This window comes from Carettochelys insculpta, chromosome 9, assembly GCF_033958435.1.
Source record: "Carettochelys insculpta isolate YL-2023 chromosome 9, ASM3395843v1, whole genome shotgun sequence".
Lineage (NCBI taxonomy): Eukaryota > Metazoa > Chordata > Testudines > Carettochelyidae > Carettochelys > Carettochelys insculpta.
In genome coordinates this window covers 12,323,355-12,349,767 of record NC_134145.1, presented here as the reverse complement: position 1 = coordinate 12,349,767, position 26,413 = coordinate 12,323,355, and the positions used below count along the sequence as shown (strand labels likewise).

The window sequence follows — 26,413 nt, the reverse complement described above, 5'->3', positions numbered from 1 at the left end:
TGCCGCTGCACACTGCGTGGATGTCTTCAGAGAACTATCCACTACAACTCCAAGATCCTTTTCCTGATCTGTCGTAGCTAAATTTGACCCCATCATGTAGTACGTGTAATTTGGGTTATTTTTTCCAACATGCATTACCTTACACTTACCCACATTAAATTTCATTTGCCATTTTGCTGCCCAATCACTCAGTTTGCTGAGATCTTTTTGTAGTTCTTCACAATCCCTTTTGGTTTTGACTGTCCTGAACAACTTGGTGTCATCTGCAAACTTTGCCACCTCACTGCTTACCTCATTTTCTAGATCATTGATGAACAAGTTGAACAGGATCGGTCCCAGGACTGACCCCTGGGGAACACCACTAGTTACCCTCCTCCATTGTGAAAATTTACCATTTATTCCCACCCTTTGTTTTCTGTCTTTTAACCAATTCCCGATCCATGAAAGGACCTTTCCTACTATCCCATGACCACCTAATTTACATAAAAGCCTTTGGTGTGGGACCGTGTCAAAGGCTTTCTGGAAATCTAGGTATATTATGTCCACTGGGTGCCCCTTGTCCGCATGTTTATTAACCCCTTCAAAGAATTCTAATAGATTAGTTAGACACGACTTCCCTCTGCAGAAACCATGCTGACTTTTGCCCAACAATTCGTGCTCTTCTATGTGCCTTGCAATTTTATTCTTTACTAGTGTTTCTACTAATTTGCCTGGTACTGATGTTAAACTTACCGGTCTATAATTGCCAGGATCTCCTCTAGAGCCTTTTTTAAATATTGGTGTTATATTGGCCGTCTTCCAGTCATTTGGTACCAAAGTGGATTTAAAGGATAGGTTACAAACCACTGTTAATAACTCCGCAGTTTCACATTTGAGTTCTTTCAGAACCCTTGGGTGAATGCCATCTGGTCCTGGAGACTTGTTACTATTCAGCTTACTATTCAGCTGAGGTGCGCAAATCCCTGCAATGGTGGGTAAACCCCAAGAACTTGCTAACAGGGGTACCCTTCCACCAACCACAAATATCGGTTTTTCTTACTACAGATGCCTCCCTCATAGGGTGGGGAGCACACATGGGCGAAGAGGTGACTCAAGGGCTGTGGTCCTCCACGGAGCAGTCACTGCACATAAATATACTGGAGCTCAGAGCAGTGTTCAACGCCTGCAGACACTTTTGAGACCATATACAAGGCAAAATCGTCGGGATCAGTACAGACAATACCTCCACCATGTTTTATATAAATCGGCAAGGAGGAGCTCGGTCCCGTGCCTTATGTGCGGAAGCAGTCCGGTTATGGAACTGGTACATCACCAACAATATAATCTTGAAAGCCTCGTACTTACCAGGCGCTCACAATGTGAAGGCAGACCATCTGAGCAGGCGGTTTGCACTCACGCACGAGTGGCAGATCCGTCCCGATCTGCTACGACCGATTTTTCACTCATGGGGTTTTCCCCAGATAGACCTGTTTGCCACTCAACACAACAAGAAGTGCCCACGATTCTGCTCCAGGGCAGGACTGGGACGGGGGTCCCTGGGGGATGCATTCGCAATCTCGTGGAGGGGCCCCCTGCTTTACGCTTTTCCTCCCACAGTGCTGGTCCACAAAGTCTTGCAGAAAGCCAGGAGGGAAGGAGCCCGAATGATCTTGATAGTCCCAACATGGGATCGACAGCAATGGTTCCCCCTACTCCTGCGCATGTCGGACCGTCCACCGATGCCCCTTCCGGTGGCGCCGGATCTCCTCACGCAAGCCCAGGGGTCCACAGTGCATCCGCACCCCTAAGGCCTGCGACTGCAAGCGTGGTTAATCCATGGCTCAGCTCCCTAGAGAGCACATGTACGGAGGAAGTGCAGCAAGTCCTAGAAAGTAGCAGGAGGACTTCCACCAGGAAGACCTACAAGCAGAAATGGACTCGCTTCACAGCATGGTGTTCTACCAAACAGCTGGCCCCCCTTTCGGTGCCTATACCTGTGATATTAGAGTATTTACTGGGCCTCAAGAGAGGAGGACTCTCACTCTCCTCGTTAAAGGTCCGCCTTGCCGCCATTTCGGTGTTCAGACACGAAGAGCAAGGGCACACGGTGTTCTCCCATCCTATGGTTACCAGGTTCCTCAAAGGGTTGGTAAACCTGTACCCCCCTCGGAAACCGCTTCCACCTTCGTGGAACTTGGACCTGGTGCTTAATGTGCTAACGGGACCACCGTTCGAGCCCTTGGCCATGGTTTTCCTCCGCCTCCTTACGATAAAGACGACCTTTCTTCTCGCAATCACGTCAGCTCGCAGGGTGAGCGAGCTTGCGGCAGTTTTATGGCAACGCCACCCTGCACTGTTTTTTCCAAGGAGGCGGTAACCATACGGCTGCATCCAGCCTTTGTTCCCAAAGTGTGTTCTGAGTTTCACATTAACGAACCTATTGTTTTACCCTCGTTTTATCCAAAGCCTCATAACTCTAACAAAGAGGCGCGCCTACACCTCCTGGACGTGAGGAGGGCGCTAGCCTTCTACATAGACAGGACCAAGTCCTTCCGGAAAACGGATAGACTCCTAGTCTCTCTCGCTCCCAAATCGAAAGGAGAAGGTCTCTCTTCGCAGAGAATCTCGAAGCACATCGTATCCTGCATAAAAATGTGCTACGAACTCAAAAAGACTCCTTTACTGGCCACTCCCAGGGCTCATTCCACTAGGGCGGTGGCGGCATCAACAGCCTTTTTCAAGGGCGTTGCGCTAAAAGACATTTGCAGAGCGGCGACCTGGTCATCCTTTGACACCTTCGCCAAACATTACGCCCTTCACAGGGTATTCCAAGAGGATACCCGTCTCTCAACAGCGGTCCTCTCGGGGACAAGCTGCACATAATCCGATTACCCACCTCCTATCTTGGGTTACTGCTGGGTAGTCACCTAATGTGGAGCACCCACGGGGACACTCGAAGAAGAAAGAAAGGTTACTTACCGTAGTAACGGTGGTTCTTCGAGATGTGTCCCCGTGGGTGCTCCACTACCCGCCCATCCTCCCCGCTTCGGATCTCTGTTTAGTGTTTTGCAGGAGCATCTGAGGCGGTTGGTCAAGGAACTGGCGGGGACCGGATCGCGCACGTGGCCAGGAGTGCGCAAGGGAGCGGCGCGCGCCGGCACATGCGCGGTCCGGCAGAAACTGCTTGGAAGATCCGATCTGCGGCACCGGGCGAGCCCGACACCTAATGTGGAGCACCCACAGGGACACATCTCGAAGAACCACCGTTACTACGGTGAGTAACCTTTCTTTCTATAGCTCCAGTGACAGAGGTTCTACAACCATCATAGGCAATTTATTACAGTATTTAATCACCCTGACAGGAAACTTTTCCGAATGTCCAGCTGAAATTTGTCCAGTAGGTGCCGTGGGGAATCCCTCCCACGCGCAGTTCCCAGCACCGCGTTCCCACAGCTGGGGGAAGGTTAATGGCAGCATGCGGCACCATGTTTGTTCTCCCACACAAGCTGGATCCAGCCCCAACCCATGTGTCGTAGATACTGTTTTGAATGAAAAGGTGTTGAAGAAGCCTTTTAAAAGCTACATTGTTGGGAGGGCCATTGTGCTTGTTTGGGTAGTTTGGTTACAAAAAAAAAAAAAAAAAAATCCATGCATGATGATAGGGTGCTTTGCACACGCGGCTGTGCTTTATTTATAAATTACTTGAGTAAAGTACAAATACTGAAAAACCCATACTTGAGTAGTGTAACCGAGTATTTCTACTTAGTTACTTTCCACCTCTGCCTGTATGAACCCCCTAGTAAGTCATCAAAGGAAGTGGTCTGTATTTACACTCATAGCTATTTGGGTTGCTGGGATGCATCTAAAAACTGTCCTCTTCCTGTAAGAAGAATGTGAAACATAACTGTCTAATACAGAGACACTTCCACTCTGTGTGTAGGGGGCTCATGACAGGTTAATTAATATCATTGAGGCTATGGCAATGCTTGTAGAATCAAGGGTCACCTAATCTGCGTTCAGGTTGCTGTAATAATTGCTCCTTTGGTTATGAAAACAAGGATTGGAGCGGTGAAGCTCCTCTTTGTTCTTCCAGCCAGTGGTGGGGCAAGGTAGAAAATTGTCCTCTGTCTTCATTAGCAGAGGGATGTGCCCCTAGACCTTGGCCTAACAGATTCAGCTCTCGGGGGTAGTTGCTGACCTGTATGCAGCCCGCTGCTGGGGAGCAAAGGGGCAGTTGTCATGGGGCCCAGTGTTTTAAAAGGGCCTGGGTTTCCAGCCAACCACTGCTACTGCAACAGCAGCAGCTGTGCACCAAAGCTCCAGGCCTTTTAAATGGCCCCTGTGTGGCACGCTTCAGGCAGTGATGAGGGCTGGGGCGATGCAGGCTGGTCAGCGCTGAGGCTGGCTGCTCCCAGCCTTGCCCCTTCCACCAGAGGCCATGCCCTTGCAGGAGTGTTGGCGCCCCCCCGCCCTTGCTCAGAGGCCTGGCAAGGCTGTCCGCTCCCCTGCCGGTAAGTTGGACAGGGAGTGCTGTGCAGTGAGGGAAGAGTTGGGCAATTCATGTGGCCATAGGGCAGCTTTAATTTTGGCTTAAGGGTTTGGCCCAGAAGCTGAATTCTGGTGCTTGGAAGACAGCCATTCGACCACATGCCCATAGACACCTATGACGGAGATTTAATTCCCCACAGTTATATTCATTAGCAAAGAGCTCCCCCCCCCTTTTTTAAAAAAACAAAACAAAACAATGGGTAATAAGATCTGTGGTAACGACTTCAATCTCTGGCCATCTGAATGAGCAGCACAACAGTGTCCATTCATGAAAATCATATGAAAGTGTTTAACAAAAAAACCCAACAATCTTAAATCAGGCCTGCTGTGTAAACACAAATTATACAGTGCTGGAGCAAGCTCTGTTTACCTAACACAAGAAAGACCTTTCTAATCCACTGATGGGGTTTTGTCTCTCCTCAATTATCAGCTCTGTCCTTGTCTCTGGAATGCAAAGTGATCTCATGTTCAAACCCACTGGGTATCTTCTCCTCCCCTTCCTTCTGCTTTATAGTACTGCATGCCAGGAGCCAGCCTATAAATTCACGAGCTCCTAGAATGCAGGCGGTTGGAGAATAAAAAAAAAAACCACAATTTTTTCTGGACTGTTTCTTCTCGATAATTTTACGCAGTGTTTAGACACCAAGGTGGTAGGTATCTCTATATGATCAGCTTATATATCTAAGAATGGTAGATATGTAACATCAAACTCGGGAGAAACAGTTGAGCAATTTGTTCGTTAGGGTTTCTGTCCATGCGTGGAGCTTATGTAGATAGGATGAAATAGACAAAGAAGAGTGCTTTCAATCTGTCCTGCACACAACTGATCCACTGTAATATGGACGACATGCTACCACCAGTCCAAAAATTGCAGATGAACATTTTTAAGTTACTTTCTAATTAAGGGGCAAAAATTAAAGCTGGTATTTTGAAAAGGTCCTTGGTACAGGTTGAACCCCTCTCATTCGGCAACATTCGTAATACGGCATGGTTTTCGTTGGCTGGGTGACCACTGACCACGAGTGTGGCCAAGTTTCCTGTCAGCCAGTAAAGTTTATTTGCAGCCACCAGTCATGGCTCTGTGTTCTGTGCTATAATCTACCTCTAAATATCTTTGAAGAGCCCCGTAAGCAGTGGAAGTGTTGGTAATGCTGTTAGACAATATTGACATCCCATTGGCAAATTCTCTTGTCCAACAATAGTCAGGTCCCTTCACTGCCAGGCTGCTTTCCTGTTGCTCCGTGGATGGGCAGCTGCCCCCACAGTCATAAGAACATAAGAACATAAGAATGGCCATACTGGGTCAGACCAAAGGTCCATCAAGCCCAGCATCCCATCTGCCGACGGTGGCCAATGCCAGGTGCCCCAGAGAAGGAGAACAGAAGACAAGTGATTTATCTCCTGCCATCCATCTCCTGCCCTTGTTATGAAGGCTAGGGCACCATACTTTATCCCTGGCTAATAGCCATTTATGGACCTGACCTGCAAAAATTTATCAAGCTCTTTTTTAAACCCTAATAGAGTCCTGGCCTTCACAGCCTCCTCGGGCAAGGAGTTCCACAGGTTGACTGTGCGCTGTGTGAAGAAAAATTTCCTTTTATTAGTTTTGAACCTACTACCCATCAATTTCATTTGGTGTCCCCTAGTTCTTGTATTATGGGAAAAGGTAAATAATTTTTCTATATTCACTTTCTCCACACCATTCATGATTTTATATACCTCTATCATATCGCCCCTCAATCGCCTCTTTTCCAAACTGAAAAGTCCCAGTCTCTCTAGCCTCTCCCCATATGGGACCCTTTCCAAGCCCCTAATCATCTTAGTCGCCCTTTTCTGAACCTTTTCTAATGCCAATATATCTTTTTTGAGGTGAGGAGACCACATCTGCACGCAGTACTCGAGATGTGGGCGTACCATAGTTTTATATAGGGGAAGTATGATATCTTTTGTCTTATTATCGATCCCTTTTTTAATAATTCCTAACATCCTATTTGCCTTACTAACTGCCGCTGCACACTGCGTGGATGTCTTCAGAGAACTATCCACTATAACTCCAAGATCCCTTTCCTGATCTGTCGTAGCTAAATTTGACCCCATCATGTAGTACGTGTAATTTGGGTTATTTTTTCCAACATGCATTACCTTACACTTACCCACATTAAATTTCATTTGCCATTTTGCTGCCCAATCACTCAGTTTGCTGAGATCTTCTTGTAGTTCTTCACAATCCCTTTTGGTTTTGACTGTCCTGAACAACTTGGTGTCATCTGCAAACTTTGCCACCTCACTGCTTACCTCATTTTCTAGATCATTGATGAACAAGTTGAACAGGATCGGTCCCAGGACTGAGCCCTGGGGAACACCACTAGTTACCCCCCTCCATTGTGAAAATTTACCATTTATTCCAACCCTTTGTTTTCTGTCTTTTAACCAATTCCCGATCCATGAAAGGACCTTTCCTCCTATCCCATGACCACCTAATTTACATAAAAGCCTTTGGTGTGGGACCGTGTCAAAGGCTTTCTGGAAATCTAGGTATATTATGTCCACTGGGTGCCCCTTGTCCGCATGTTTATTAACCCCTTCAAAGAATTCTAATAGATTAGACAGACACGACTTCCCTCTGCAGAAACCATGCTGACTTTTGCCCAACAATTCGTGCTCTTCTATGTGCCTTGCAATTTTACTCTTTACTAGTGTTTCTACTAATTTACCTGGTACTGATGTTAAACTTATCGGTCTATAATTGCCAGGATCTCCTCTAGAGCCTTTTTTAAATATTGGTGTTATATTGGCCGTCTTCCAGTCATTTGGTACCAAAGTGGATTTAAAGGATAGGTTACAAACCACTGTTAGTAACTCCGCAATTTCACATTTGAGTTCTTTCAGAACCCTTGGGTGAATGCCATCTGGTCCTGGAGACTTGTTACACCTCACAGGCCTTCAGGTAGTAGCCCTCATCCCCAGGATCCCCTGCTCCCACTGGAAAGTTTCAGCCCCTATGTCCAGGGCCATCATTGCAAGGCTGGAGAACCCCTGGTCAGTGCCCCAGTGCGGGTCAACAGAACAGGTGGGAGTGGCAGGGCTTAATCTTGCATTCCCCATGTGCTCCCTGTGGAGGAGAAGCCTTTGCAGAGGCAGTGGAGCCTGGTGCAGGACCAAGAAGCAGGCCCTGCCAAAGAGCAGTAACCATCTACTTGTAAATGTATATTTATACTTTTTACCCTATTATTAGTTATAAAAATGTTGTATGTCTTTCTAGTGGATGTTCAGTAAAAAAATGTTATTTTAAACGTTTGTACAGCGTAGGTCTGACTGATTTCCATTGTTTGCTGAAGTCAGAGCAATTTTACCAGGTGTCCTGTATTTGGCATAGGGAAATATGGTCACCTTAATGTACCCCAGCTATTGTTAGGTATATATAGACTGTGCTATTGGAGGGAATTATCTAATTTCTTTCTACAGTACATAATGACTCATATTATTTAAGATACGCAGAGGTTGTCTTACCCTGAACTACCAGGAGTTCATTTCCTTTGAAAAATAAGAAAAATCAGGTAGATGGGAGGATGATTTAGAGAAGGCAGAGATCCTGTGAAATCATTTGAGCATGAAATGTTGAATTTAAGCAATGAAATGTCTGCCTCTGCTGTTCTATTTATCACTTTAATTGGTTAAAATTTATTTCTTAGAAATAGTCAAAATACAGACTCAGACATATGTATTTTTATGCATCCCCACTGCTACATTTTTGTATGTAAAAATGGACCGGCAAAACCCATGGTGATATTTATATAGAAAGCATAATGTAATGAAAGTCTTACTGTGAACTTTATGTTGATACCGTTCATAATAAATCAGAGGAGTCAATTACTTTATTCGGCTCCATGCACAGTAACTGCTGTCATAGTGCATGAAAACATTACTTATCTATGCATTGTAAAGATGCCAACTATCTTTGGATCAAACTGTGCCGAGCTCTGAAGTCAGACATCTTATAAAGAAGAGGACTTGCAAATCTCAGGAATATGTGTATTGGTGATTAAAGCCAAAAGTTTCTAACAAGCTCATTTACCAGGTTTTTTTTCATTCTGAAACCATGGACAAAACTAAAATCAGATCCTTAAGTTGTTAACATTAAGTTGGAGACACGAAGAGATCAGATGCTGTAGCTCTCAAATATTTACTGTTTGGCAAACTGCAAAGGAGTCAGTCTATCAGGGTGTTATGAATCTGAGTCCTAGGGAGAGAAGTACACTGTGTAGGTTACACATATTCGTATGTCTAACAGTTTAGTCATCTCTCAACACTTCCATTGGTATTAGGAAACGTTAGCTGAACAGAGCAGGGAGCGCTGACTTGAGACAGTTTTCAAAAATAGATGCCTTAGGAGGATATCAGTATCCCAACTTTGGATACTCATAAATGGCACTTTAATCAGAAATGTATGTTTTACCTCCTGAATATCCATATTCAGAATTTAGACAGTCCAGTAATACTGTGTTCATTTTAGGCATTGATCAGATGCACACATATCTACAGAATATCTGTGTGCAACTTAAATGCTTTTGCGTAAGAGAAAAATACACTGATGGGTATAGACAATGATGGGCTTTTGGGGCCTTTGAGTGCCTCTCCACCCTAGGTATAGGAACTGCATTAATAAATGTGGCCTTTGGAAATGCTCATTTATCTCAATTAAAATGGACAGCTTTAGTCATGGTGCAAAACTGTTCAGGAAAGCATTACTTTTTAAAAGATGAGCATAAAGAATGACTTAGTGCTAAAGAATTAATTTAAAGAAACCAAAAGCAAGGATTATTCTGCAGTCTCTAGAAGCTGTAAGTCATCAGTTTTGTCCATGTGCACATGTAAAATCATATGCCAGTTGATCTGTGATTATGTTAATCTGGATTGAAACTGGGCTTCAGTAGGGCACAGAGCAGTGAAATTGTGCTGATTTACAGTATTGGTTGCTGTTATTGCTAAAATCGCTTTTATTAGCTTCACCGCTTTTGAAAACAGCTGATGTTTTGTTTGGCTAAATAAACTGAGATATTTTTGAACGGACTTCAAGGATCTTTCTATAAGATGACATTTGGCTTGCAACAGATGAAGCTGAGCAATCAGTCAGTCGTGGCTGATACCAGAAATGTTCTTCCGATGCATATCTTGAGCTTGTATTTCTGTTAGATTTAGCATTAGGAGTATTTCTTGATTTTTTTTTTTTTTTTTTTTTTTTTTTGAATTATTTTATAGCAGTTCTGTTCTGTTCTTGACTGAATTCCAAGCACCATAAGATTCAGTTACTTCCATGTAGATGTACTTACAGAATTCCTTTATAGAATTTGGGTGGTGGTGGTGGGGATCCATGTGTATGTTGTTTTTATACTTAATCAAAAGTCGTTTGCACTGTGCAGTAACAATAGTAACAAAGGGTCTCTGTACATTGCAGCTGAACATATGCCTTCCAGCTCTGCCACAGAGACATGTTATTTCCGCTTGAGCTAATGTATCTGATGAAGCGGGTCTTTGCCCACGAAAGCTTATGCTCCAAAATATCTGTGAGTCTATGAAGTGCCACAAGACTTCTTTTTGTTCTCGAAGCTACAGACTAACACGGCTACCTCTCTGATACATGCTGTTCTTTGTAACACATTATCTTGAGTGGTAATCATGCATGTCTGTGTGAGCAGGGAGCCATACTCCCAGTTCTAGTACAATCATCCTTCCCTTATACTGTTGTTAGCTTCAGGATGAGGGAACCACTGAAAATAACCAAACCTGGATGAGCAGACAGAATGACCTCATGATGCACTGGAAAACATTTAATGATACATGCTGTGCATGATGAAGTGGCTCTGCAATGAAACAGTACTGGACAAAGGGCACATAGTTCCTGTTGCAGGTGAGGGCTCCGACCGCTCAGTATTTTACTCAGCTGAAGTTGCTCCACCTCTGTTGGAAGTGTGTTTGCCTCCCGTTAATCAGCCATGCTTTAAGTGTTTTCATTTTCGCACCGTGAAGATGTATATTCTGTGTTGGCACTTCACTGAGTCACTGCTGACAATGTAAAAACTGCGTAGGGTTGTAGAATTAAACCCCCACAACCACCAGTCTTCCCCTGCAATACTCCCTGGCAAAGAGAAATGTGCATCTGGCTCCTTGGTTGTGTATAACCATTGCATTCTGTGGAGGTGTCTAGTACGTAGCCTGCTGAAAAAGGGGACCGGGCTACACTTGATCAGTTGATTACATTGGAGATCAGTTGCTTTAGGTTTGGCTTATGGAACCCTCAGCTTCCTCTCTGACCCAGGTGCGTCTACACTAGGAACTAACTTCAAAGTTAAGCTCTACTTTGAAGTAGCCAGCAGAGAATGTACACACATTTTTCCCTGACTTCGAAGTTAACTTTGAAGTAGGGAGCCCAACTTCAAAGTCCTTAATCCATTCCCGGGAATGGAGTAGTGCCCTACTTTGTAGTAGGGTGTGTGCAGACACTCAACTTTGAAGTTGTAGTTCAAAGTAACAACTTCAAAGTTATTTTTGTAATATAGACACAGCCAGAAAGCACCCCCCCAATAAAAAAAATAAAACAAAACAAAAAAAAACCCCTACAAAATAGATTGTGTCTGGAAGCCTGTGGATTCTCAGGCATGATGGGAGTGGGGTCAAACAATGTGAAAAACCAGCCAGTGTGTCATGATGTCCAGTGAAGTCTGACTTCCCAGCTCCCTTTTGTAGAAGACCACATAGAACTGGTGAAGGGGGCACTGAGGAAGAAAAAAAAAGCCAGTCAGGAAGCTCTGCGTGTCAGCTCCAGTAGAGTGGCAGCTGTCTGGACCTATCGCAGATCTCCAGAAGAAGAGAGAAGTCCATTTTCAGTTCACTTCCCAAACTAATTCCTTTTAATTATTTGATGTTGGCTCCTCTGAAATCAAGTACCCTTGTTTATAGATCTTTTCTTTATCTGCTTACCCGCTGTTAGGAAATAGTCAAAGCGCCAATTAGAAAAAACAGAATTGAGAGCTGTTAAAAACTGGGATGTTCAGACACATTCGTATAAAGGGAAAAGGAACATTTAAAAATACGATTTTTTTAAAATGTTATGTTACTTTCAGGCCATGAGCTTAAAAATAAGGGTAATGAGATTCGTTGTTCTCATACAAAACAGACAAAAAAAGAGTCTGTTTCAGCAAAAACAACAAGGGGCCCAGTGGCACCTCAAAGACTAACAATTTTATTATGCTGTAAGATAACACATTGCTTAAAACTGTTATCTTAGTGTGTATGCAGCCTTAACACCTATGTTTAGAAGAAAAAAAAAAGGAGAGAAATATAATGTCTCTGGGTCAAAAGAGCAGACACTATGTAATCTCAAGGAGCACATGGGAAGGCAGTGGAGGGCATGAAATGCTGCATAGTGCTTCAGTTATACAGTAACTCAGTCATACGGCACAAAATAAAGGGAGCTCGTGTTTTGCAAATACTTATTCCACTGTGCGCGTGCCCCCACCCACACGCAAACAAAGGAAAGCAAAGGCAATGAGGAGACTGTTAACTGTTCTGTGTCATATATGGGGACAAGTGGTAGGAGCTCCCTTTATCTATGAAGATCCATCCATGAGATATCAGAATGGATACTGATACAGAAAAGGGATATTTCAGCTAAAATGGCTCCCATTGACTTGCTGTTGACTTTGATGGGACGAGGATTTGGTTCTGTGTATCTGAGGGAAACTGGGATCAAATTGAAGGCATCCCATGAAACTGATGCAACACATTTTACTTATAACTCCAGCTGGCAATAGAGCATGGAGAGTTGCCATGGAAATGCAGCAGTTCTAGAGTTGAGAGGCAGAGCAAGCCAAAGGAAAGGCACAGCCTAGCTAAGTTGATATAACAGGGCCAATTTCTCTGCTGTTAAAGGAAAAGGGGGTTGATGTCAATGAAGCAGCATCAAGAGAGAATTTGGCCATTTAGGCTAACTGTGAGTCCAGTGGGACTTGTGCCATTGTCTTTAGTGCAAATAGGACTAGATCCAATTGCAAAGTAGTGTTGGGTCACGTTGTAATAGGCAACTGGGAACCAGGGCACTGATGCCTCAAATAACCCTTTGTTTTCAAAACAGGATTGCAAATGTCCTTGGTAATGGTAGTTGAATCATTATGTCCACATCACAGAAGGGGAAACTGAGGTATGAAGAAGTAAAGTGACTTGACCATCACACAAGGAGTCTAGAGCTATATGTATCTAAACATAGACTGCTAGAGATACTTCCAAATTGTACACCCATCTCTATTACTGACTGAAAGCAAGTAATTTATCCCCTCTGTAGCCCATATAGATAAAATAATTATAGCAACCACAAAACTTTTTTTTTTCTGGTGAAAAATCAAACCCTACAATATTTCAGTTTGGAAATGCTGCCACAATGACTCCTGCGAGTTGTGCTTTGACAGCTCACGTTCCCATTCACCTCCGTAGGCTGGGTTCCTTGATCAGACTACACCACCCATGATGCACCACAGTCTCCCCTTTTGGTGAGAGAAAGGGGTGCACTAAAGGAAGCTTATGCCCATAGTGAATCATGGGAGATGAAGTCCTGTTGGGGATTCTGACCCTGAAAGGAAAATGAGGATATGAGGCAACTGACCTACTACTCCCACGAGAGACAGTCAAATCAAAATATGTAGGTTTTCAGTGGAAAACTTTCTTGGTGTTTGTTTCTTGGACAGATACTAGGAAGTTTCTGTAGAAAGCAGATTATTTTTTGTGAAAGTTAATTTAACTGAAATCTCGTTTTCTTTTGAGAAACCATTTTGATGAGAAATGTTTTGACCAGGTCCTAGTAGTAATACTGTATGGAGTGTTATGAGAATTAAGTGAGCAATTACTGTATTGGGATCCCCAGATGAAAGATGTTGCGCAAAAAGCCATTGTCTCTTTTAGATGTTGAAAGTAGCTTCCACCCCTGTAAACCTTGCTCCAATTATGGGCATTGTTTGAACTAAATCAATGGAATGGAGTGTGGGGTTAAAATTCTCAAACTTGGATATGCCCCATTTTCAAAAGTGATTTAGGAGTCTAGAAAGTGGGACTTTCCATTGAATTTCAATTAAATGTAAGCTTCTAATAAGTGCCTGTCACTTTTGAAAATGGGATTTAGGATCCTGAGTCACTTAACTGCTTTTGAAAATTTTATCCAGAGACTTTTGAAAATGTTACCCTCAAATACCATTCTACACAGAGGCACTAGGTCAGCTCAGCTACCATACACAATTTCCATAGTTCAGTTTTTATACAGTAACACAGGGTCACTTAAAAGTAATGTGTCTGCATGGAGGAGGGAGGAAAGTGACTAAAACACCTTGGCACATCCCTAATTCTGGCTCATGTGGGACTGTTACTCGGTCATAATGGCGCCAATGATGCCTGCTCCCCCTCTGTAAATCTCTGTAGTAATGTTAAAGAAGACAGTTTCTTGCCTTTCCAGTATTTGGTTTGTAACAATTGTGGTGTTTTAATAATTCTCCCCCCCCGATTCTAAGAGTTTGGCTATGTGTTTACCATTTTAACAGTGTTGTATAATATTTGGAACGCTTCTTTTAACTTGGAACAATCTCTTACTTTTCTCCCTTCCTTTCTCTTCTATAGATTTGGAGGTAGTTAAGCATGAATTCGAGAGAAGATCATGAGCCACTGAGCAATCTTTATTTAGAGATGTGGCAGTTCCTTTCGCTACTCATTTTAGTCCATAATAAAAAAAGGCCTAAAATCTACATATGATATTTATCTAATAGTATATCTAGATATAATTTTTTAGGTATACTTTTCATTGTGGCCTTGTGAGTTCTTAAAGAGGTGCTATATGTATGGAAATTACATCCAAGCCTGCCATATTTTCTCTCCTACAATGTAAATCTTTGAAATGCGATGTGAAGCACTCCGTGACCTTGCTTCAAGCTTCAATTTTCTTGTTACGCCCAACCCAAAGATGAACCTGAACCACAATATCCTATTTAAACCTTATAGACTTTGGGGAGTTCAGATTTGGATGCAGATTTGAGTTTAAACTGGATGGCTCAGGTACTTTTCTGATCCAAAGCAAACCATAAAATGACTTGGGACATGGGCAAGGGTAGCTGAGTGTAGCGGCTAGTTTTGCAACATGGTCCATGATGTATAAACCACCCTACAGACATTTACAGGCTGGGTTTTACGGTGTTTGAAGATGGGTGAGAACGTAGAGCATGTCTTCACTCCAGTGTACAATTCATTTTTTCCAGGGTCTTTAGCAAACATAAACTTTAAAACATGACATTTAGGATAGAATGAGATAATTTCTTATGGGGAAGCCAAGGTTTGATGGGAAAGGGGGGAATCGTTAAAAAACACAAGCAGTAAATAGGCTTGGTTTTGTTCTGTCCAGTTATTTGTCCTAACATCTGGTTTCTCTGTCACTTTTATCTTAAATCTGAATGGGATTTTCTCAGTAAACAAATGTAAATTCATCGGTATGACCTCATTTAAAAGCATTATAAGTGATTTTAAAGATCTTTTTTGGAGGTTTATTTTAATTACACATTAAGCTTCCATTCGTAACTGTGGAGGTCTGCTTGGGGCATCAGTGAGTGACTGGTTTTTTCCTGTGATTTCAGTTTTCTTCTGTGAAATTGACCACAAAGTAAAAGGAAAAAAGCTCAAGTGATCTTCAAATTAGATAAACCAATAGGGATCAATCTAAAGAGTAAAGTAGATTTGAAGGGGTGTTTTTTTGTTTTTTTGTCAGCTATTCATACAGCTGTAAATACATCTTGACTCAGTTTATGCCAAGTGGTTGGAAAGCACTTTTGAATGGTCTGAAAATGTATAATAGTCTTCTATGGTGTGCAGTAGATTTACAGCTGAGCTGTGCTGGATTTTGGTGGTGCATCTGAAAGTCTGAAGATATGGTATGAAATATTGCATTCACTGTTACTCTGAAACATCACTCCCTAATGGACTCTTCCAATATCTAGACTCTTTATTGCTTTGCCTTAAAGTAACATTTTTTTGCTGATGCCTGTTAGTGTGAGTACAGGATCTGCCTCAGTGCCTGGGGGGTTTTCGTATATACAGGCCCCATCTTTGCATATCCGGTACTTTTTACAGTTGGTTAGCTTTGAATATGCTCTTATTCTAAAGTTTAGCATGAATTAATGCGTAGAAAAGGTTTTAAAAATGAAAAAATGGAAGGCAGGGACCTATTTATAAGAATAACTCACAGTAATAGTGACATGGGAGTTATCCCAGAGTGGAGCCAACCAATAGCCTGTCATGCCCAGTATTATGTCTCCAATACTATGTTACCAAATGCTGCAGAGGAAAAAGCCCTGCAGTAAGCAATAATGGGAGCGTTTTCTTCTAATCACTCGTGGTTATAGGTTTATTTGTTCCTTCAGTACTAAGGTTTTATATCCCTCCCAATGTGTTAATCTGTTGCTTAGTATATGCTGTTATACCTCTGGATAGTCTTCTGTAAATCTTGCTAAGCTCTTGGCTTCAGGAACACCTTGTCAATGAGGTTCATGGGCTTTTCATACGTTCTGTAGAAAAAAAACTTGGTTTGGCAGTTTTGAGTTTGGTTTGCCACTTAGTGTCTTAATGTCCCTGTGCTCTTATTATGAACAAGGCTGAGTATAAGTTCCCATTCTGCCTTCTTGAGGCCAGTCAGCAGTTTATAGGTTGTGACCAGGTCCCCCTTGTGTCTTTCTCTGAGGTAAACAAGCTCAATCATTTCCATCTCTCTTCGTATGAGGTGTTTTCCAGGCCTTTAATCATCATCTGAACCCCCCACCCCTGCCTATTTTGATATGGGTACCCAGAGTTAACCGTGTTTTAAATGAGGGTAAGCCATAGATTTATGTGATTTGGCGCTTGTTATTTCAGCCTCTGTTCAGTTTTGTCTAGTGAATCTCTACAAGCCAGAAGCATGGATGCGTAGAATCTGAGTTGACTACAGGGGGGCTGACAGACTTGCCAGGCCTCAGGACAAGGTGTGGGGGGTGGGCAGCCCCAAACTCCTGGAAGAGGTAGTGGCTCAGGTGGAAGGGGCATGGCTGGAGGCGGTGAGCCCTCAACACTGTGCTGTTCTGTGCTCCAGCAGCGATTCAAAGGGCCCAAGGTGTCAACCGCTGCTGTAGTCACACCAGCTGGAAGCCCTGGGCCCTTTTGAATCACTGGGCCCTGTGACAGTTGCCTCCTTTGCCCTTCCCCATCACAGCCCTGAGCTTAGGGACTCAACAGATTTGTGCATTAGGGGGTCCCAATTGATTCTTGCCTGGAAGGGGCTCCTCTTCTCCAGTGACAGGTAACAGGACAGACAAGGTTGTGTTTGTGCTGTATGAGCACAGGCAAAGATCATGCATGAATGTTACAAGAAGCATCTGCTCAAGGCTGAATGCAAGTGACACACCAGAGATCATGCTTCTCTCAGGAGACAGACATGTTTGTTGTATGCTTCCTTATTGCCTCATGTGATCTCTGCATGAGACCATCTGAATGAGGACTATGTAAGAAGAAGGGAAAATATTGTGTAATTCCGATATGAAACTCATTACATCTGTGGTGAGTAATTCATGACACAGATGTCAAACAGAGAGATTGGGATAAAACGAAGCACCTAATTCCATACCGAAGAATTTAAAAGAGACCCTAGATTTTTTCAAAGGCATAGAGCATCTGTTGAAATCTGCAAATGTTAGTCTAGTTTAGTTGTTGGAACTCAGGAGGCATCCCATTTTGTTAGAGAGGAAAAATCAGATGAACAGGGATCAGTCATCAGCTGCTGACTTCCCATTAAATGAATTCCACAGGACCACTGCTATGCAGAAGTCACAATGGCCTGTTTTATTGTTAACTTGAAGGACAGAGTTCTGACTTCCCAGGTGCCACCCACAACTTACTTCTCTCCTTGGTTCACCAGCTCTTTGCGATTTGAAAATACTCTCTCCATAGAAGATTTAGTGGTATGGGCAAGAAATGGTTCACCCTCAGTTCCCATTTTAGCTGCTCCTTACTGCTGGTATCTTGTCATCAGAAGTGATTGACATTCTTAGCGCAAGAACTAAGAAGAGATGAGCTGTCAAAGGTAGAATCCTCCAGTAAGGCCTTGAAGTAAACTGATGGCCTCCCATTCATTTCAATAAACAGTGATCAGCACCATAGACTCTAGTTACTTCTGAGAAGATTCTGTTTCAAAGCTCTCAGGGCATGTCTTCTTGCAAAATTAAGTTAATCTAACATACCTTGGCATGCAGCAATTGCAGTAGTTAACTTGCGTGTGTCTGCTCTTTGTATCAGCAGTATATGCGTCCTTACCTGGGGCGTCTGTGCTGATGGAACGCTCAGTGTGGGGCACTGTGGGATAGCATCTGAAAACCAGCAACAATTGATGTGTGCAGCACAGTGTCTACATTGACACGGCATCGACCTAACATCATCAACATTGACTGTGTGCTGCTGGCAGAAATGGAGTTTTTTAAGATGTAATGGGCAAATTAGGTAGAAGCTTACAGTATTGGGTCGCCATAAGCTGCCTTGCGGCGACCTGACTTTGCAGTATCGATCAGTGTTTCGCTTCTTGTATTGTAGTTAACTTGAAAGCAAATAAAATTGTGGTCCATCTGGGACTCCTAACTCAGTACCTCATAACATAATGTTAGTAGCCTGTGCACTATGGACAGCTGCATCACCCTGCAGATAGATGAGCCATAGCAGTAAGATCATGGATGCCTCCTCCAGTTAGTGTAAAGGGACAGTAGGGCTACTAGGTACCAAGGACATGCCAGGAATTGGTGTGGTCCAGGGGCAGAGGCACTAGCCTTGGAGACAGGAGAGTTGGGTTCTCTTCACAGCTCTGTCATTGACTTGGGGGAAAACACCTCACTTCTCACTGTCCCCATCTGTAAAATGGGGGTGGTGGTTCCCCTCCATTGCAAAACATTTAGAGATCTGTGGGTAGAAAGGCATGATGTGCAAGCTAAGCATTAACACTGGCATCTAGGTGTCTTCGAAACACGGGGCATGTTTGGGACAGGAAACAAAAACGATAGCAAAAATTTTGCCGTGTGTAGATATGAACAGCCTCCAGGATTCCTGCACTCCAAAATGGTTGCATAAGTATTCCAGGGAGGCACCGCACTTCTTCTTAATAGAGGAGCAGCCAATTGGCTCTGTGCATGCCCACTGCTGGGTCAGCGATAATCATGCATATGAAGTGGTCTTTCACTTTCTGTCCCTTCTGGAGGAATAAAATGTTGGGCCTCTAATTCCTGTGCAGGGGGCTGTGAGTAACTCTCAGTGGCTTTGATGCAAGGGATTTGTATCCTGTGGCAGAAGAAGAGGTTCCCTGGAGAACAATTGGTAGCCATAAAGGAGTTGGGGGAGTCCCTCAGAAGAGATGGTGGCTTTGAAGCTATAAAATCTAAAAGCAGGGAAGGACAGAGTGAGGGCAAGAGGTGAGTTGCAATGGCCTGTAGTGTGGGGAGAAGGGGCAGTGTACTTTTTGGAGCGTAGAGGTGCAAGCTGAGCCTGAGAACTGGGAGGGGAAGCTCAAGTCAAAGAGCGCTGTTGAGTGATCCAAACCCTGGGAGACCTGTCTACTCAGAGGAGCAGCAAGTCTGAAGTGCATTGTATTTATTTATTTTCACGTCACAATCCATTAAATAAAATAAAGCGCATTCTGATTACACTCTAAACAAGGACGGCTTCCCGTTCATTTTCAAGCTTGCTTTTGTTTGCAGTGCCAAGGAGAATTGTGGGAGACATTTTAGGGCAGTATGGAAATGAGTCTAAGCTGGAGGCAATGGGATGCCGGGAGAACAAGCCATGTAGTGTGGGTGGAGTTAACCGAAGAGCAAAGATAGTCGATAAGATGGTGCTTGGGAGGAGGAGACCGTGATCTGAGCTGAGCTGCAATGCATCTGACATCTAAGAAGAATATGCAGCACTTTGGGTCATGAAGCTCTTGAATCTGATCATAAGATGCAGGTACAATAAGAAACTAGGGATTTGTTCCTGCTCACATTGGAGTCAGAGTAGGAAAAGAATCTGTACCTTTAGGGCACGGCTAGTAGGGAAGATGGCATAGCTGTTGGGTAGTTTCTAGGACCCTTAGTCTCCAAGGGTCTGAATCCAGCAACTGAGCACTGAAAATTTGCATGAGAATTTTGAGAAACAGAACACAGGTGCCCTCCCTCTCGGATCTAATGTCTTAGAGCAGAGGTTCTTACACGCATCGCGCCATGACCTCCTTCTGATGGCAAAAATAGCTGCAATGATTCCAAGAGGGGAGAACATGTTTCTACTGGTGATGTGCATCTGCACATGCTTGTGCCCATAAAAAAAATAATTAGAGGGATAATCGGTCACGACCCCAAAGTAGGTGATAGCACTACTTTAATGGAGTGACCAAGGGCTGGCATTAGCCTTGCTGTGCCCAAGGGTTGACACCCAAAACTATTGCCCAAGGCCAAAGCTCAAGGGCTTCAGCACTAGGGGTCCTCAGGTACCGCCCCCTCTCTTGGGGACAGAGCCCTTGGGCTTTGGATTTGGGCCCATCCCCTGTCAACAGCAGTTTGGCTCTGGCTTTGGCCTTAATCCCTCCACCTGGGGAAGCAGAGCTCAGTCAGGTTCAGGCTCCATTGTCAGCTGTGGGCGCTTTGCCAATCAGCTGGGCAGCATTTGAATCTCTCCTGAGTGGCTGTCTAAGCACATAACTTACAGGGAACGCTTGCTCCTGACCCACAGTTGGAGAACCACTGAGATCTCTGTCAGTGGTCAGTGTGAAGTCGATGACACAAGAAGGAAAGGCAAGAAGTTATGCTGTGAAAATGCAGTAGATCCTGCAGTTCTGTTGTCTAAGGGCTGAGTAAATGTTTTATGATTGAGATGCCAAGTGACAAAGACTGTATGTTCCTGGGGAGGTTGCCGTTCTCTGTCCTCAGCAAAAACCAAACAAACAACAAACAGCATCAGCAAGGGGACGCTGGGTTGTACTCAGTGCCTTTTTATTTTACCATTGCATCATAATGCCACTAGAGGGATTTTTCACTCACTAAGCTCTTCAGCGATGGTCTTCATTTCCACAAAGGCTGCTGTTAGCTGCAGCTGATGTACAAGAGGTTTGTTTAGACATGTGGATCATGTAGGCGGCTCTTCTTTTTTGCACAACTGTATTGTAAGTTCATCTACAGTAGTATGAAAAGAAATGAGGGCCAATGTTTTGAAAGATGGTACCTAAAGTTAGACACCTAAATCTCTATTTTGGCACCTAAATAAATGACCTGATTTTTCAAAGGGCTCAGCATCTTGGAAAATAAATTTACTTTTGTAGGCACTTATCTGAGAACTTAGATGTCTGATTCCAGGAACCCATGTTTGAAACTTGTACCTGTATTATTACTACACAATGCAAAAGACTGGTTAGAGCCAAAGAAGCAGGATGGGAAATCAATATACATTTTTGCAAGTGGCAGTGTTTCTCCCTTGTCGTCATCACTCCAGGCGAGTGCAAGAGTTCTGTTGTATTGAATTAAGTCATGCGTCTTGATCCACCTCCAAAGGGACAGAGTGGAGTTAATTCAGCAGCTTTTGCGATTGCTCCATTTAGATACGTAAAGCAAAAATATGCAGAGATGATAGGAGTGAAAGCAAAGATGAAGAAGCTGGGTCAGGGAGAGCAGGAAATGAGCGAACATGCCAGAGAGGCCTCACTGGCAGATGTTTTTTCAAAGGTAAGTTTCCTAACACAGGTGGTTGGGAAATCTCTCCCTGTGAGACTTATGAAAACAAGTCCAATTGACTGGCAGTGCAGATCAGTGGCTTTATTCAAGAGCTGTGCTGATGTGAGAGCAGAGCATGACCATGTGAAACTGTGTGCCTGACTAATTAAAAAAGAAAAAAACCTACTAATTTCTTCCAAATTGGCTCTGTGTTCTTCTTTTTCCCCTTTGGAAGAAAATGAAGGGAGACGGAAAAAAGACGGCCTCTTGTTCAGAGTCCAAGTGAACCCTTTGCAAAGGTGGTCACAGTGATTAGAAAAGAAAATTTTCCTTATCTGAAATCTCAAAGGTGATTTCATCCTGAAGCTTATTTGGGTCCCTTAAGTAACCGAAGGTGCCCCATGGGCAACAAGACTATGGGATTAGTAGAAAGCTTTTCTGTAAGACATCTCTGATCATGCCAGCAAGGAGCGTAATGCACACCAAGCAGGCTAGCTCATGAAGGAAAACATGTTTACAGAAACTGAAATGATTTCCTTGCTGTTTACTTCTAAGGAGAATGGCCTTGGGAATGCTGTGAAGGGATTCCAGCTTTCAAGCAGGGACTGAAAGGGAAGGGCACCATGGAGGGATTAGAGCAAATTTTCATTCTCCTTTTGAGACTGAGATGCCAAGTAAAAGCCACATCAGGCAGGAGGCCTGGTAGACACAAAGGAACAAAAGATTGCTTGACTGAAGTTCCCTTGAAGGCATAAGGCACCCATTGCTAAGTCTTCCTCTTGATTATATAACAAAGCCACAAGTAGTAGTATTCTGTAAGGCTAAGGAATGAGCTTGTGTTTAAATGATCATGGCTATTTCTGTGACTACTCCAAGGGTTTCATCACTGGTTGGAAACTATGGAAAGCTCTTCAGGGCAGGAAAGACGTATAAAATGGCAACCCCCCCTCTGTATGGGCACAGACTAGATTTCTCCAGTAGCAGTACTAGGTAAGTTTGTGTTCTTTTGGGTTAAATCTCATGCAGAGGTGGTGTTTCTGTCCAAAATGCCTAGCAGCCCTTACTAGGGTCAGTCAGCTCTGGGCTAGCTGTCTGTAAGAGGTCTGCATGGAAAAAGTGCCCGAACTCAGGATTTGGAAGGCGTAATCTATAGTTCCAAAGGAGACACTAGGTCACTGTTTGACTAACATTGTCTCAATTGGGGCAACCAGTGGGTTACTGGAAGCCATTTATGGACCATCTAAATTTTAGCCTATGAACTGTGTTGAGAAGAAAATAGGCATTTAATATGAAATGAAAATGTGTTTCCTGAGCTGTCGCCTGTGATTTTTAAATGGAAGTGTTTGAATTAGCCTCATTGCTGTAGGGAGCAGGTAGGGAAACTACGTGCTCTGCTTTGCCTGTAACTATCCAGGAGGAGCTCCTGGATGGAGCCTCTCTGCACCGGCAGAACAGCTGCTGCTCCTTGCTTGCTGTGTGTGTTTCATACCTGCACCTCTCACCCTTCTGCTGCAGCAGATGGAAGGTAGTGTAGGTCTGGCTGCCCCATTGCCTGACTCCCTGTAGGGGTGCAGGAACCCCAGGGAGAGCAGGACAGGTGCTTGCTTGGCTTTGCCTGAGCTAAGGAAAATAAAGTAGGTATTGTGGCCTCTTGGCTTGTATGAAATACTGTTTATTTACTTGGTGGCAGGACCTTGGAGCACTACTCCAGTACCAGGATCCCACTGTGCTAGGTGCTATTTGCTCTAAAGCTGAAAAGGTTGAGGGACCTGTATGTAGCCAGTGTGCATCCATCATCCAGTGATCTATTCTGATGCAGGCCGGGGGGGTTTTATATATGTGACTTACATGTTAGCTTTAAGCTTTGTATTATTGTAACTGAGCCCTCTGATAGTGCATTTTGATCCGTGGTTGTGTGCTTTCATGTAGCACTCTTTCAAAGTGCGCTCCATAAAAGTGCAGACAGGAACCTTTTAGAGCATATCTACATTGCAATTCAAAACCCCTCGCTGGCTCGTGCCAGCTGACTCGCACTTGCAGGGCTTGGGCTAATGGGCTGTTGAATTGCTTGAGCCTGAGCCCAAATGTTTACATTGGAATTATTTGCATGTTGTAGTTGTGAATTTAACGTTTCCTTGCCAGCTGAAGTTCTTTGCACGTATTGAATTTCATCTTGTTTATTTCACACCGATTCTCCACTTTGTCAAGGTCATTTTGAATTCTAGCCCAGGCCACCAGAATAGTTGCAACTCTTTTCTGCTTTGTATCATCTGCAAGTTTTATAAACCTATGCCATTCCATTTCCCAAGTCATCAGTGAAAATGGAGAGTAGTAGCAGAGCCAGGACTCTGGCTCCCTTGCAGGATCCTCGGAGATGCGCCCTCCCAGTCTGACAGCAAACCGTTTATCAGTTCTCTTCGAGATGGGTTTTTCAACCAGGTACTATAATAATTTCATCTGGAACAAATTTCCCTAGTTTTATTTTTTATGCATTTGACAAAAGTAATTAAAATCAAGCTATATTACATCTGCTGCTTCCCCATAACCAGTAGGCCATGCTGAATTGTTTGACCCCTACATTTTTTCCAGGGTCACTGGTTTCTAGGATTCTGGCCCAATGTTCTTGACCATGCAATATTTTAAAAGGGATATTGTTTGCATCTTCCATAACAACCAAGCCACATCATTCTGTGTGACTACCTCTCCCACCATCAGGCTTGCTGATGGGTGCGGGACAAAGGAGGCAATTGCTGCTGGGCCTGGCTGTGGTGGCAGCCAGAGCTCTGGGCTTCTTTGAAATGCCTCAGCAGGCTGTTCTACCACTCCCTGTGACTCAGGCAGGAATAATCCAACGCCACAGTCCAGGCACCACTAAGGGCTGAGTGCCCTTGGCCCTGGCCCCATCCCTTCTGGGCACATAGAGCCAGGCTCTCCTTCTAGCTTGCCCTGAAGGTGGCTGTTGCACCCACTGTTCATTGTGGAGATATACATACATAGCTCATAGAGCTGGAAGGGACCTTGAGAGGTTATCAACTCCAGTCCCCTGCACTCACAGCATGGATTTATTACTATCCTTTATCTAACCTGCCCCAGACCCTTGAAAGGTCCCCTCCAGGATTGAACTCATATCCCTAGGTTTACAAGGCCAAAGCTCTAACCATTGAGCTATCTCCCCCCACCGCATCATTTACCAATTTATCAATCTTGATGTGATCTGAAAACTTTGTTACAATTTTGTTTTCCTCTAGACCACTAGTAAGTAAAATAATAATAGCAGCTAGTTTCGAGCTGAGAACTGATTTCCTGGAGAAACCCACTGGAAACCTTCCTGTTTGGGCACGATCACCTGTTTTAAAATTTTATATTTTACTTTTGAGACCTGTCATTTCACCAGTTGATCAATTTAATACGTATCAAGTGCCCTTCTACTTCCTTGGTCAAAATGTCATGTGGTCACAAGTTGAAGGCCTTCACAAAATCCAAATGCTTTACATCAACGCTTTAACATTTATCAATTAAGATTATAATCTGATCAAAAAAGATATCAGGTTATTGGGATAAAATCTATTTTCTGGAAATCCCTGCTAACTGATATTACTAGCCTCTTTTTTTTTTTTTTTTTTATTACTAGTCATGTATCAGCCATTATTACTTGGCCCAGAATGAATGTAAGACTGGCAGATTTTTAATAGCTAAAGTCATCCCATTTAGCTCATTAAATTATGGGAGTAGCATTAGCCTTTCTCTCGTCCTCTGGAACTTCACCAGTGTTCCACGATTTATTTGATTTGCCACCTCTCTTCGAACTTGTGTATATATTAGCTAGACCCGCCAATTTAAAAAATATGTAACTTTATTACCTGCTGTTTAACAACCCCCCTTAGTCACTGTTGGAATGGAAGGTATTTCTTCCTGACTGAGTTCTGAATTCATCATCTGGCATTTTTCCCAATACCCATTTCTGTGTTATACCAACTTTCTGCTTTTCTAGATTATCATCAACAACTCCACTATTTCCATATAATAGGTTGTGGCCACACTAGCCCCTCCTTTTGGAGGGGTTATGGTAATATGGCACTTTAGAATATGCTACTGAGACACTGCCAGGAATATGCAGTGCCTCATTAGCATAATGGCAGCCGTGTGCACTTCAAAACTGCTGGTTTCGAAAAGCACATTCCCTGTGTAGCCAGGGGTCTCTTGAAACAGCTCCCTGATTTCGAAAATCCCTTATTCCCATCTGGTTTTGGGAAGGAAGGGGCTTTTTGAAATCATGGGGCTGTTTCGAAAGGCCATGGGCTACACAGGCGGCATGCGCTTCAAAACTGGAAGCTTCAAAGCAGCCGCGGCTACAATTATGCTAATGAGGTGCTGCATATTCCTGGTAGCACCTGATTAGCATATGCTGAAGTGCCACATTACCATAGCCCTTCCAAAAGGAGGGGCTAATGTGGCCATGGCCATGCTATTGTTAGGGTTCCTTTTGCTCCCAATACACACACACAAACTTCCCAATTGTTCTCTCTTCTGTTTGTCATAGACTTTTTTTTGTATTTTTGCTTGTTTTGTATCTTTTCTACAGTTTTGAGATTCTGCTTCATATTCATTTTTATAAATGTCGCCTTTTCCACCTTTTTTTTTTTTTTTGCTAATGCTTTTACTTCCTGCTGCAGGAGACTATTTTTTATGTTTGATGGTTTTTACCAAAGTAGCTTTCTTGGTTTTTGGGGTGGCTAGTAAAATATTCTTAAATAGTTCACTTGTTTTTTAAGTTAAATTCTTCCTCTTACCTGACTGAGCTTATAATTGTTTTCTGCTTTGTGAAATTTGCCCTTTTAAAACTTCTTTGAATTTTGTAAAAACTCAGTTATTCAAGAGCCACAATGCATGTGAATATGAGAAGGTCCTGAATGAACGTCAAACCATACTTTTTGTAACCCCTGTTTTAAGAACCGCACACACAATGATTTGTAATGTGGTACATGTTTACTGCATGACATTCACAAACTTTTACATATTCTATTTCCTCACATTTTACATACGTGTTTGTATTACTTTCTTCCTGACTTTCACTCACAATCCCACTTTATGCCAATTTTACTTCACATTTAATTTCAGTT

General features: G+C 43.4%; 1 protein-coding gene across 3 annotated transcripts in view; it reads left to right on the top strand.

Moving 5' to 3' along the window:
- Nucleotides 1–26,413, top strand: part of GLIS1 (GLIS family zinc finger 1) — a 282,680-nt gene that overhangs the window by 43,209 nt on the left and 213,058 nt on the right. The gene's annotated exons all lie outside the window — the stretch shown is intronic.